Source organism: Zea mays, chromosome 1, assembly GCF_902167145.1.
Source record: "Zea mays cultivar B73 chromosome 1, Zm-B73-REFERENCE-NAM-5.0, whole genome shotgun sequence".
In the NCBI taxonomy this organism is placed as follows: domain Eukaryota; kingdom Viridiplantae; phylum Streptophyta; class Magnoliopsida; order Poales; family Poaceae; genus Zea; species Zea mays.
In genome coordinates this window covers 17,524,354-17,538,552 of record NC_050096.1, presented here as the reverse complement: position 1 = coordinate 17,538,552, position 14,199 = coordinate 17,524,354, and positions in this window count along the sequence as shown.

Below are 14,199 nucleotides of genomic sequence, written 5' to 3'. Positions count from 1 at the left end.
CATCCATCAGTGTAGCGTGTGGATGTGTTGTCTGGTGTGCGCGGATTACTGTATGGGCAGAACTGTAATTACTCTGTTATACGAGATATCCCTCGAATATAGTTGGTAGCCAGGGGTAGAGTCGTACTTTGACCACCTACCCTCGAACAGGCCTATAAATACCCCCATCCTGTAGCGGGATGAGACGTGCATAACGAGAAGCTACAGTTACCCGCAGTTTGTTTCGTTGTGCACCTGAGCTCTCACCTGCTACTCGAGTGTTTGGATCCACCTGACAGCGCAACCACGTGCCAGTGCTCAACAGGGAGGCAGGCCCCTACCATCGTGTAGCAAGTTGCAGGTTGTATTTCATCTATATAAACCAATTTGTATCTTTATGCTTTTATTTTCAAGATTTGTTGCTTCATCGTGTACGTTTTAGATGGACCCTCTTGAGGTTTTGGATGGGACCCATGCGTCGGATGGCCTCTATCTTCTCTTGGTTGGCTTCGATTCCTAGTCAGAGACCATGAAGCCTAGGAGCTTACCCTTAGGGACCTCGAAGACGCATTTTAGGGTTCAGTTTAATCCGGAACCTTTGGAGGTTGGCGAACGTCTCTTCCAGGCCGACGATGAGGTCGTTAGATTTCTTTGCCTTCACGATGATGTCATCGACATAGATCTCTGCGTTGCGCCCGACTTGGTTAGTGAAGCATTGGAGCATGCAACATTGGTACGTGGCTCCAGCATTCTTCAGATCGAAGTGCATGGAGACGTAACAAAATGTTCTGAAAGGGGTGATGAAGGTGGTGGCATGTTGATTAGCTTCTTCCGTGGCAATCTGGTGATAGCCTGAGTAGGCATCCAGAAAAGAAAGGAGCTCGCACCCAGCGGTGGAGTCTACGACTTGGTCTATGCGTGGGAGATGGAATGGATCTTTAGAACATGCCTTGTTGAGGTTCGTATAGTTGACACACATCCTCCAGCTCACGTTCTTCTTCTTAATGAGCATAGGATTCACAACCCATTCTGGGTGGTGTATCTCCCTTATGAATCCTGTCGCCAAGAGTGTTGCGACCTCCTCGTTGATGGCCTTTTGTTTCTCCTCGTTGAAACCACGAAGCCGCTATGCGACCGGCCTTGTCGTCGACTAGATGTTTAGGGAATGCTCGGCGACTTCTCTTTGGATTCTCGGCTTGTCCGCGGGTTTCCAAGCGAAGATGTCGCAGTTATCCCGGAGGAAGTCGATGAGCACGCTTTCCTATTTGTTAGAGAGTGTTTTCTCGATGCGAACACGCTTGGATGTATCAGTGGCGTTGATCTAGACATGCTTCGTGTCCATGGTGGACTTGAATGTGCCGGAGCCGGCCTTAGGAGCGTCCGGGCCCCCCTGGGCGATGATGACTTTCTGAAGTTCAACTAGCTCTCTTGTGGCGGCCATCATCGAGGTAAGCTCACCATTGGCTTGCTCACAGGTGTAAGCCGCTTCGAACGAGGCAAACATCGTAATGATCCCACAGGGACTAGGCATCTTCAACTTGAGGTATGTATAATTGGGGACGACCACGAACTTGACGTAGCATGGTCTCCCTAGAATGGCATTGTAGACTCCTAGGAAGTCCACCACATCAAATTGTAGTCGCTCGATGCAAAATTTGGCGGGGTCACCGAATGTGACGGGTAGAGTGATCCGTCTGAGCGGGTAGGCTTGACGGCCGGTCATGATGACGTTAAACGGCGCCAAGCTAGGGCGCAACGTGGAGCGTGCGATCCCCAAGCCATCGAAGGTCTTAATATAGAGTACATTGAGGCCACTTCCCCATCAATGAGTACCTTGGAGACGCGCTTTGAGCCCACGAATGAATCGATCACGAGGGGGTAGGTCCTAGGATGCGGGATCTCGTCTAGGTGATCACAACAATCGAAGATGATTGGGAACTCTGACCATTGGAGGTACCGCTAGGTGACGGGTTCTGCCATATGTATTTCTTGTGTGGCCGATTCGTGAAGGCGCTTGCTGCCGAATGTTCGTCAATGACCGACGACAACCATGAGCGCGGATGGCGGGGCTTCCTTCGCCCACTACTTGATGGTGGCAATGATCTTGCTGGGGCGCCACTGTAATGTGGTGGCGTGCCTCTTGAGGCGTCGCTTTCCTGCCTTTCTTCTTGAAAGGGAAATGTGCCCTTGGGCAATTTCTATAAGTATTTTGGTGATTAGATGTCCAACACATTATTTGAGTACTTATGTGCAAAATGTGTGAAGAGTGCAAATCAAAGCATAAGGTATGTTTCTAGACTTAGTATATTATTTTGTATACTAATGTGTTTGTCTAAGTGCTAGAAACAATGACAAAAGAAGAAGAAAAGAAAAGGAAAGAGTTGGCTGTGTGCAGCCAACACCAACGCTGGCCAGGCACACCGGACTGTCCGGTGGTGCACCAGATAGTGTCTGGTGCGCCAGGCTGGCCGGCGTTGAACCAGCTGCTCTCGGGAAAACACAGAGGCGTACGGCTATAATTCACTGGACTGTCCGGTGGTGCACCGGACTGTCCGGTGAGCCAACAGTCGCCAACGCCAACGGTCGGCCGGGCAATCCGCGGGCGACGCGTGGCCCACAGCAACGGTCGGTTGGGCACATCGGACTGTGTCCGGTGAGAACCGACCCCGAGGACCAACGGTCGGATGTGCCTAATTTGGAAGGCGATCGAGCACTGGACAGCTACAGTGGCTGTCCGGTGGTGCACCGGACTGTCCGGTGCACCACCCGATAGAAGGCAAGTTTGGCCTTCCAAGTTGGCCTCCAACGGCTCCTAGCTGCCTTGGGGCTATAAAAGGGACCCCTAGGCGCATGGAGTTAACCAAACATTCACTAAGCATTCTAAGACTCCCACACTCCGTCTCCGCGCATTTGATCGATTGTGTTAGTGATTTGAGCTCTGTTCGAGTTGTGAACTCTTTGTGCTACGTTTGGAGCTCAAGTCTTGGCTTGTGTGCGTGTGTGCTGCGGATTTGTGTGTTGTGTGTGTTGCTCTCCTAGCCTTACTCTTGTGCATTCTTTGAGATCTTTATTGTAAGGGCGAGAGGCTCCAACTTGTGGAGATTCCTCACAAACGGGAACAATACTCTAAAGGAAAAATCGTGGTATTCAAGTTGATCATTGGATCACTTGAAAGGGGTTGAGTGCAACCCTCGTCCATTGGGACGCCACAACATGGAAGTAGGCAAGTGCTACTTGGCCGAACCACGTGATAAAAATCACGTGTCTTGTGTTTCTTTCTCTGTGATTGTTGTGTTCACAAGAACACGCTTCAATCTACTTAGCCGTACTAACACTTATAACTAAGTTTTGTGGCTATTAGTGTTTGATTTTTACAGGATCACCTATTCACCCCCCCTCTAAGTGCTCTCAATTGGTATCAGAGCCGTACTCTTCATCTAAGGGACTAACCGCCCGAAGAGATGGATCCTAAGGGAAAGGGGATGGTGGTCAACGATAAGGAGAAGGAGTCCATCTTCAACGAGCCAAGAGATGACAAGCCCACTGACTGAGGCTCGAGTCACAAGAAGAAGGACGGGAAGAAGAAGAGGCGCGTCAAGAAGATAATCTACTACGACAGCGATGCATCTTCTTCTTCACCAAGAGACGACGACGACGACTCTTCGTCGAAAAATAGAACAGTTAATCAAAACTACTCTTTTGACTATTCTCGCATGCTATACAATTCGAATGCACATTTACTTTCTATTCCTCTAGGAAAACCTCCACACTTTGATGGAGAGGACTACTCATTTTGGAGTCATAAAATGCACAGTCATCTATTTTCTCTCCATCCTAGCATTTGAGAAATAGTGGAAAATGGAATGCATTTCGATAGTATGGATAACCCTATGATTATTAATGAGCAAATCCATAAGAATGTCCAAGCTACTATTGTGTTGTTAGCATCTCTTTGCAAGGACGAGTATAATAAAGTAAGTGGCTTGGACAACACCAACAAATCTAGGACACCCTCAAGATCTCACATGAGGGAAATGATGCTACAATGATCACCAAAATGGAACTAGTGGAAGGCGAGCTAGGGAGATTCGCCATGATCAGGGGAGAAGAGCCAACACAAACCTACAACAGGCTCAAGACCCTGGTCAACAAGATTAGAAGCTATGGAAGCACAAGATGGACGGACCATGATGTCGTCCGACTCATGCTTAGGTCATTTACAGTTATTGACCCCCATCTTGTGAATCTTATCCATGAAAACCCCAGGTACACAAAGATGACGCCCGAGGAGATACTCGGAAAATTCGTGAGCGGGCGCATGATGGTAAAGGAGGCACGATATGTGGATGACGCCTTGAACGGTCCACTACCTATCTACGAGCCGTAGCCCGTTGCTCTCAAAGCAATGAGCAGCAAGGAGACGCTACCAAGCAGGGTAGCTCAAGTGGAGGCTGCCGGACTTAATGAAGACGAGATGGCGCTTATCATCAAGCGCTTCAAGACCGCACTCAAAGGACGCAAGGAGTACCCCAACAGGAATAAAACAAGGGAACAACGCTCCTACTTCAAATGCGGTAAGACTGGTCACTTTATTGCAAACTGTCCCGATAATGATAGTGACCAGGGACAAGAAAAGAACGGGAAGAAGGAGAAAATTAAGAACTACAGGAAGGCAAAGGGTGAGGCGCACCTTGGAAAGGAATGGGACTCGGACTGCTCCTCTTCCGACTCCGATGACGAAGGACTCGCTGCTTCGGCCTTCAACAAATCCTCACTCTTCCCCAACAAACACCATACATGTCTTATGGCCAAGGAGAGAAAGGTATGTGTTCGGGACACATCCAAGTACACTTCATCTAGTGATGAAGAATCCTCCAATGATGAAGTAGATTACTCTAGTTTATTTAAAGGTTTAGATAGAGCTAAAGTAGAAAACATTAATGAATTTATTGTTGCTCTAAATGAAAAAGATAGATTGTTAGAAAAATAAGAGGATATTTTATATGAGGAACATGACAAATTTGTTAGTGTGCAAAAATCCCTTGCCTTAGAAATTAAGAGAAATGAAATGTTATCCTCTGAATTGTCTGTTTGCCATGAATCGGTCTCTAGTTTAAAGAGTTTAAATGATGAACTAAATACTAAGCTAGAGGAAGTCAACAAAACTAGTTCATGTGTAGAGCATGTTGTTATTTGTAATAGATGTAAGGATTTTGATGTTGATGCTTGTGATGATCACCTTATTTCTATTACCAAATTAAATGATGAGGTGGCAAGTCTCAATGCTCAACTTAAGACTTGCAAAATTAATTTTGATAAATTAAAATTTGCTAGGGATGCCTACACCGTTGGTAGACACCCCTCAATTAAGGATGGGCTTGGTTTTCAAAAGGAAGCCAAGAACTTAAAAAGCCAAAGGGCTCCCATTCCCAACAAGGAGAAAGGGAAGGCTCCTATGGTTAGTAATCCTTAAAGGAACCATGCTTTTATTTATGATAGGAAAATTGCTAATCATGCTCATTATAATAGGAGTTATGATCATGATGCTTTTAATTCACATGCTATGTTTGCCTCTAGTTCTACTTTTGTTCATGATAGAAGTAGGCCTAGGAGAAATCATGTTGTGCATCATGTGCCTAGGAAAATGTGCAATGAATCTACTACTGTTTTCCATGCTTGCAACACTTTTTTGTTCTTTCATGTAAGAATGCAAAAGTAGTGGCTAGGAAATTTGGATCCAAATGCAAGGGAGACAAAACCTGCATGTGGGTTCCAAAAACTATTGTGACTAACCTTGTAGGACCCAATAAGAGTTGGGTACCTAAAACCCAAGCTTAAATTCCTTGCAGGTTTATGCATCCGGGGGCTCAAGCTGGATTATCGACAGTGGATGCACAAACCACATGACGGGGGAGAAGAAGATGTTCACCTCCTACGTCAATAACAAGGATTCCAAGGATACGATTATCTTTGCAGATGGAAATCAAGGCAAGGTCAAGGGTTTGGGAAAGATAGCCATCACCAACGAGCACTCCATATCAAATGTATTTCTAGTAGAGTCGCTTGGTTACAACCTTATGTCTGTAAGTCAATTATGTCACATGGGTTACAATTGTCTTTTTACAAATGTTGATGTATCTGTCTTTAGAAGAAGTGATGGTTCATTAGATTTTAACGGTGTATTAGACGGCAAACTCTACTTAGTTGATTTTTCGAAAGAGGAGGCCGATCTAGATGCATGCTTAATAGCTAAGACTAGTATGGGCTAGCTGTGGCATCACCGTCTAGCACATGTTGGGATGAAGAACCTTCATAAACTTCTAAAGGGAGAACATGTGTTAGTACTAACCAATGTTTGTTTCGAGAAAGATAGACCTTGTGCAGCTTGTCAAGCAGGGAAATAGGTGGGAAGCACTCATCACAGCAAGAATGTGATGACAACATCCAGACCACTCGAGCTTCTTCACATGGACCTCTTCGGACCCGTTGCCTACCATAGCATCGGGGGAAGATAAATCAGAAACCCAAGGGACCCTAAAGCGCTTTCTAAGGAGGGCTCAAAACGAATTTGAGCTCATGGTGAAAAAGATAAGAAGTGACAACGGGTCCGAGTTCAAGAATCTACAGGTGGAGGAGTATCTTGAGGAAGAAGGAGTCAAGCACGAGTTCTCCGCTCCCTACACACCACATCAAAATGGTGTGGTAGAGAGGAAGAACAGGACGCTTATCGACATGGCGAGAACGATGCTTGGAGAATTCAAGACGCCCGAGCGGTTTTGGTCGGAAGCTGTGAACACAGCTTGCCACGCCATAAACCGGCTCTACCTACATCACCTTATCAAGAAGACCTCGTATGAACTCCTTACCGGTAACAAACCCAACATTTCTTACTTTCATGTATTTGGGAGCAAATGTTACATTCTGGTGAAGAAAGGTAGACATTCTAAATTTGCTCCCAAGGCAGTAGAAGGGTTTTTACTAGGGTATGACTCAAATACAAAGGCGTATAGAGTCTTCAAAAAATCATGGGGTTTGGTTGAAGCCTCTAGCGATGTTATATTTGATGAGACTAATGGCTCTCCAAGAGAGCAAGTTGATCTTGGTGACATAGATGAAGATGATGTTCCAACGGCCGCAATGCGCACGATGGCGATTGGTGATGTGCGACCACAGGAACAACAGGAGCAAGATCAGCCATCTTCCTCCATAATGGTGCATCCTCCAACTCAAGACGGTGAACAGGTACCTCAAGAAGAGGGATAGGATCAAGGGGGGCACAAGAAGAACAAGTGATGGAGGAAGAAGCACCACGTGCCCCTCCAACTCAAGTCCGAGCAACAATCCAACGACATCACCCCGTTGACCAGATTCTAGGTGACATAAGCAAGGGAGTAACTACTCGCTCAAGATTGGCTAACTTTTGTGAGCATTACTCATTTGTCTCTTCTATTAAGACTTTCAGGGTAGAAGAGGCTTTTAGGATCCGGATTGGATGTTGGCCATGCAGGAAGAGCTCAACAACTTCAAGAGAAATGAAGTTTGGAGCCTGGTGCCACGTGCAAAGCAAAATGTTGTGGGAACCAAGTGGGTGTTCCGCAACAAGCAAGACGAGCACGGGGTGGTGACAAGAAACAAGGCTCGACTTGTGGCAAAAGGTTATGCCCAAGTCACAGGTTTGGATTTCGAGGAGACTTTTGCTCCTGTGGCTAGGCTAGAGTTTGTTCGAATTTTATTAGCCTATGCCGCTCACCACTCTTTCAGGCTATTTCAAATGGACGTGAAGAGCGCTTTCCTCAATGGGCCAATAAAGGAGGAGGTATACGTGGAACAACCCCCTGGCTTTGAGGATGACAGGTACCCCGACCTTGTGTTCAAGCTCTCTAAGGCGCTTTATGGACTTAAGCAAGCCCCAAGAGCATGGTATGAATGCCTTAGAGATTTCTTAATTACTAATGCCTTCAAGGTTGGGAAAGCCGATCCCACTCTTTTTACAAAGACTTGTGATGGTGATCTTTTTGTGTGCCAAATTTATGTCAATGACATAATATTTGGTTCTACTAATCAAAAGTCTTGTGAGGAGTTTAGCTGGGTGATGACACAAAAGTTCGAGATGTTGATGATGGGCGAGTTGACCTACTTTCTTGGGTTCCAAGTGAAGCAACTCAAGGACGGCACCTTCATCTCCCAAACGAAGTACACACAAGATCTTCTCAAGAGGTTTGGGATGAAGGACGCCAAGCCCGCAAAGACACCGATGGGAACCGACAGGCATGTTGACCTCAACAAAGGAGATAAGTCCGTTGAAAAAAGGCATACCGGTCTATGATAGGTTCCTTGCTTTATTTATGTGCTAGTAGACCGGACATTATGCTAAGTGTATGCATGTGTGCTAGATATCAATCCGACCCCAAAGAATGTCACCTTGTGGCCGTTAAGCGAATTCTTAGATATTTTGTTTCTACGCCTTGTTTCGGGATCTGGTATCCAAAGGGGTCTACCTTTGACTTGATTGGATACTCAGACTCCGATTATGCCGGGTGCAAGGTTGATAGGAAGAGCACGTCGGGGACCTGCCAATTTCTAGGAAGGTCCCTGGTGTCCTGGAGTTCCAAGAAACAAACATCTGTTGCCCTATCCACCGCTGAAACCGAGTATGTTGCCGCAGGACAGTGTTGCGCGCCACTACTTTGGATGAGGCAAACCCTCCAGGACTTTGGCTACAATCTAAGCAAAGTCCCACTCCTATGTGACAATGAGAGTGCAATCCGCATGGCGGATAATCCTGTTGAACACAGCCACACTAAGCACATAGACATCTAGCATCACTTCCTGAGAGACCACCAGCAAAAGGAAGATATCGAGGTGTACCATATTAGCACCGAGAACTAGCTAGCCGATATCTTTACCAAGCCGTTGGATGAGAAAACTTTTTGCAGGTTGCATAGTGAGCTAAATGTCTTAGATTCACGTAACTTGGATTGATCTATAGCATACATGTGTTCTATGCCCTTTGATCATGTTACTTTGAAGCATTTACATTACTCGTTGTATATTTGTGGTGCCCAAGTTGTACAAGACCTCCCTGGACCTCACAAGTCCATATGCAAATGGTGCACATATTTAGGGGGAGATATGCTACAATTTGACCCTTTGAGACTAATCTTTGTGTTTGAGTATACTTGATGTAGTCTCAAAAGTGCATTGAAAGGGAAATGTGGACTTGGATGATGCAAAGACTTCCACTGCACTCCAGTATTAGTGTAATTAATTCCAAGTTCATTCTTATGCTCTATTTGCCTTTTTGCTCTTAATTGACATTTTGGTGAGGCAATGGGGTTAGAGGGCCAAGAATGATCCCGTTTTGGTGCTTAATGCCAAAGGGGGAGAAATTAAGGCCAAAGCAAATTGATCAGCTACCACTTGTGAATTTCGAAAACAATAGAGTTAGAACTTTTGATTTTGTCCAAAATGCTCTTATTGCAAAATTTGGTCTCTTGTGGGGGAGAATTTTTTATTATGGGAAAAGGAGAGTTTTTGGCACTTGATCAATTATTCCCATTGGAATATCTCTTGATTTGCCCAAACAAGTGTGTTTGACTTAGAGATAGGAAAAATGATTTGATTTACAAAAACAAACCAAGTGGTGGCAAAGAATGATCCAAATATGTCAAATCTTGTGCAATAACAATTTGGTCTTCAATTTGAACCGATATTGTACTTCTTTTGTTGCTTTTTGATGTGTTGGCATAAATCACCAAAAAGGGGGAGATTGAAAGGGAAATGTGCCCTTGGGCAATTTCTATAAGTATTTTGGTGATTAGATGTCCAACACATTATTTGAGTACTTATATGCAAAATGTGTGAAGAGTGCAAATCAAAGCATAAGGTATGTTTCTAGACTTAGTATATTATTTTGTATACTAATGTGTTTGTCTAAGTGCTAGAAACAGTGACAAAAGAAGAAGAAAAGAAAAGGAAAAGAGTTGGCTGTGTGCAGCCAACACCAACGCTGGCCAGGTGCACCGGACAGTGTCCGGTGCGCCAGGCTGGCCGGCGGTGAACCGGCTGCTCTCGGGAAAACGCAGAGGCGTACGACTATAATTCATCGGAATGTCCGGTGGTGCACCGGACTGTCCGGTGAGCCAACGGTCACCAGCGCCAACGATCGGCCGCGTAATCCGCGGGCGATGCGTGGCCCGCAGCAACAGTCAGTTGGGCACACCGGACAGTGTCTGGTGAGCCAACCGACCCTGAGGACCAACGGTCGGATGCGCCTGATTTGGAAGGCGATTGAGCACCGGACAGCTACAGTGACTGTCCGGTGCACAACCCGACAGAAGGCAAGTTTGGCCTTCCAAGTTGGCCTCCAACGGCTCCTAGCTGCCTTGGGACTATAAAAGGGACCCCTAGGCGCATGGAGGAGTTAACCAAGCATTCACTAAGCATTCTAAGACTCCCACACTCCATCTCCGCGCATTTGATCGATTGTGTTAGTGATTTGAGCTCCGTTCGAGTTGTGAACTCTTTGTGCTACGTTTGGAGCTCAAGTCTTGGCTTGTGTGCGTGTGTGCTGCGGATTTGTGTGTTGTGTGTGTTGCTCTCCTAGCCTTACTCTTGTGCATTCTTTGAGATCTTTATTGTAAGGGCGAGAGGCTCCAACTTGTGGAGATTCCTCGCAAATGGGAACGATACTCTAAAGGAAAAACTGTGGTATTCAAGTTGATCATCGGATCACTTAAAAGGGGTTGAGTGCAACCCTCGTCCATTAGGACGCCACAACGTGGAAGTAGGCAAGTGCTACTTGGCCGAACCACGGGATAAAAATCGTGTGTCTTGTGTTGCTTTCTCTATGATTGTTGTGTTCACAAGAACTCGCTTCAAGCTACTTAGCCGTACTAACACTTATAACTAAGTTTTGTGGCTATTAGTGTTTGATTTTTACAGGATCACCTATTCACCCCCCTCTAGGTGCTCTCACTTTTGTTGAAGCGTGCAGGTTCCATGCCTGCAACAGTGGTATGTCGGGGTTGGTGAGGTGAGTTCGCTGGCGGTGGTGGCGAGGAAGTCGAGGGAGCCAAATGTGATGCGCCCTCTAGGAGCAAAAGTCTCCCCTCTAGCGAACATAGAGGATCGGGCCATCGGAGTGGAAGATGTATACTGGCATGCTAACGACCCCCTACCTAGTGTGCCAACTGTCGTGGTTTTGGAAATTAGGGACAATAGGATTTGTGTTCTGTGGGGATGATAGCATAGGCTCACTCCGAATGGTGAATCGTTGAGGCTCGAACGTGGGTTTAAGATAGTGGGGTTATACTGGTTTAGGCTCACGCCCTGGTCCAGTATAGTGCTGATCGTAGTATTGCTTTGTGGCATGTTACAACTAGTGTGCTCGTGTGTGAGTAGGGGGAGTGTCGTCCCTTTTATATTTCAAGGGAGAAACCTTACATAGGTGCCTTACTTTTGACAAGCAAGAGAGATAAAGAGAAACATATATCTTCCTAGGTCGATGTGATGGGTCTTCTGTAGGGTCGTGCATGGCCATACCCCCGATATGGCGTCGTCCATTGTGTTGGCTCCCTGTAGCGAGTCTATTGCTGACGTCTTGGCTGTAGTGCGTGGAGGGTCCCATGAGTCAGTCTCATGGAACGATCATACTTGACGTGGCCTGGGCCATCATTGTGAGCTTCCCGTCGCTTTCCACCGTATACGGACATATATACGCTCGGTATGGCGCACAAACCGGTCCTTTATGGTATGTGTGTCATTGTTGATACTCTGGTGCTGAGGTCTGTTCTGATCGACCCCACAAGGTAGCTGTGGTACACCCAAACCGTTTGGGGTGGCGTTCCATTCTACTAATGGTGACTCCCTGGCGCACGTCTTGTATGGTGCGTACATGTCCGGGCGTAGCTTGGTGATGACACGACCCATTTGGCCATTTATTAAATGGGTCGTGCCTCGGGCCGACCCGCCAGACATGGCCCATTTGGCCATCTATACCTTTGCACGATAATGATGGTCTTCGCCTCAATTGTTGCCGCCTCGTTCGCCATCCTGCTTCTTTACTCTCTCCCCTCATGCTTCCGCCTTTGCCTCCACGCCACCCCATTCTCGGCAGAGGGCGTGGGAGCAGGCACCTCCTTCCCGTATTCGTCCGACACCAGCCCTGACACCGACCCGTGCAGTGGCTATTGCACGTCCATGAGGACGTTTCATAGCATGCACACACCATCATTTTCACCATCGTCTGATGTCCCATTCGTCTTCCCGGCCTTCTCCCTATTCTTCCTCCCCAACCTGCTGCCCCCGCCCACGGTCGCAGTCGCGAGCCGTCCTACGCTCGTCGACGCGGGTACGGAGCGAGTCAGTCTTGCTCCTCGCCTTTCTCCGTGCGTGCCTTCGAGGAGGACATGGTGGCGCCAATCATGCTTACGTTATCTTGGCGATGAGGAGTCTAGGTCTGAGATATTGAACAACCAAGGTGTCACACACAGTCTTTAAGGTAAACCAAATGTGAACCATGTACGTGCCAGGATCAGAAATTCACGTACACAGTGATTACATAAATGACTCATCATAGCACAATGCTTCGAATTACAATAAAGAGTAAGTAATAATATTAAAGACTAGAGTCATTTACATAATATGAATCAAAGTGCACATAATAGGAACGTAGCCAACGTAAATAAACCCACCACAAGCAGCTGACTCGGGGAGGTCGCTAGCCTAATCCTCGAACTTGTCGAAGTCCTGGAACTCCTGGAGATCCGCATCGACGCCTTCTTCTGTACCTGAGCATAGATTGCACCAAAGGCAACCTAGAGTTTTGTGAAAGCAAGGGTGAGTACACATCAACGTACTCAGCAAATGTCTCATTTGGCTGAGGTGGACTAGCTTTATGTGGGGTTAAGCTCAAGCAGTTGCTTTTAGTTGGTCAGGTATTTATTATTAGTGGAAGCCAAGTTTTAGTAATAGCCAACTCGTGAACCATTTCCTCATCGAGGAAAAATCATTATCATCATCGAACCAAAACCATTAATAGAACCATTGAATCTCAGATCATCTGTAACTATAATAAAAGAGGATCCCAAGGCCGCTCTTAACCGTGAGCACAACTGATATATCAGTTTCATAACACTCTGTAGAGATTGCACACTTTACCCATGAGTCGTGATTCCCTTTCTGCCCGAGGATCGCGACTCCCCATTGATCACTTCCAAGGTGAACTGGCAGGGTCTCACTACATGGCTTTTCCCTAGGGTCCTCACTATGCGAATGTTGGAAATAACCATTGCATAAAGTCCATCTGACGTCCCAAAACCTATACCTCTGCCCTTAGGAAAAAGCCGTGGGACGATGCCCGTACCCAGATCCCTGAGCGAGAATATATGAGCCATAAAAGATGCCTCTGTTCCCCAATGACCAAAACCAGCACCCAACATAAGACTTCCCTAATTACTTGGCCAAGGGTGTCCCATATCACCCTCATGGTTGCACTGTTTTCCCGGGTTGTCACTCCCCGAACAGGTCCTTACGGAGAGGTACTCAGGAAAATGGCCTGAGTCCCCTAAAGTATCACAAGATTATCATCGGGATAACATCATCGTATCATAAATATTCACATCATGTTCATTGATTAAGTTAAAGCAACAACATAAAGCTAACCATGATAACCCAAAAGGTAAACAAGGATAAGTAAATGCTGACTAGTCAATCCTTAGGTTTTAATAATGTAACACAAGACGGTGAATTATAAAGTATGCAAGATATAATGGGTCAGAGGACACTTGCCTTCACCAAACAGATGCTCAGTGTCTTCAGCTCTGTAGAACTCGAAGAACCTGACCACTTGGTCGTCAAAGTTTGATCGTCGATTCCTCGAAGCTCAGGAACAACTCACGATCTATTCGCGACGCGCAACGAATACAAACAGGCACAAGCAAACATATACTTGCATAAGGACATTACACCATACAAGATAAAATATTATCAAAACAAGCATTATAAAAACAAGAGAGCGCTTCTACGGTTACGCGAAGATAAGAAACGCGACGTTCGAAGCTACGGCCGAGAAGTCGTAACGTTTATGCTACACAAGTAAAGGTCAGGACATTTAATTCGACATGATCAAATATAAATTATAACTGCTATTTAGTTTTGATTAAATCTGCTACACCAACAGCTGTCAATTAAATAACTAATATAATTAGCACAAGAGAT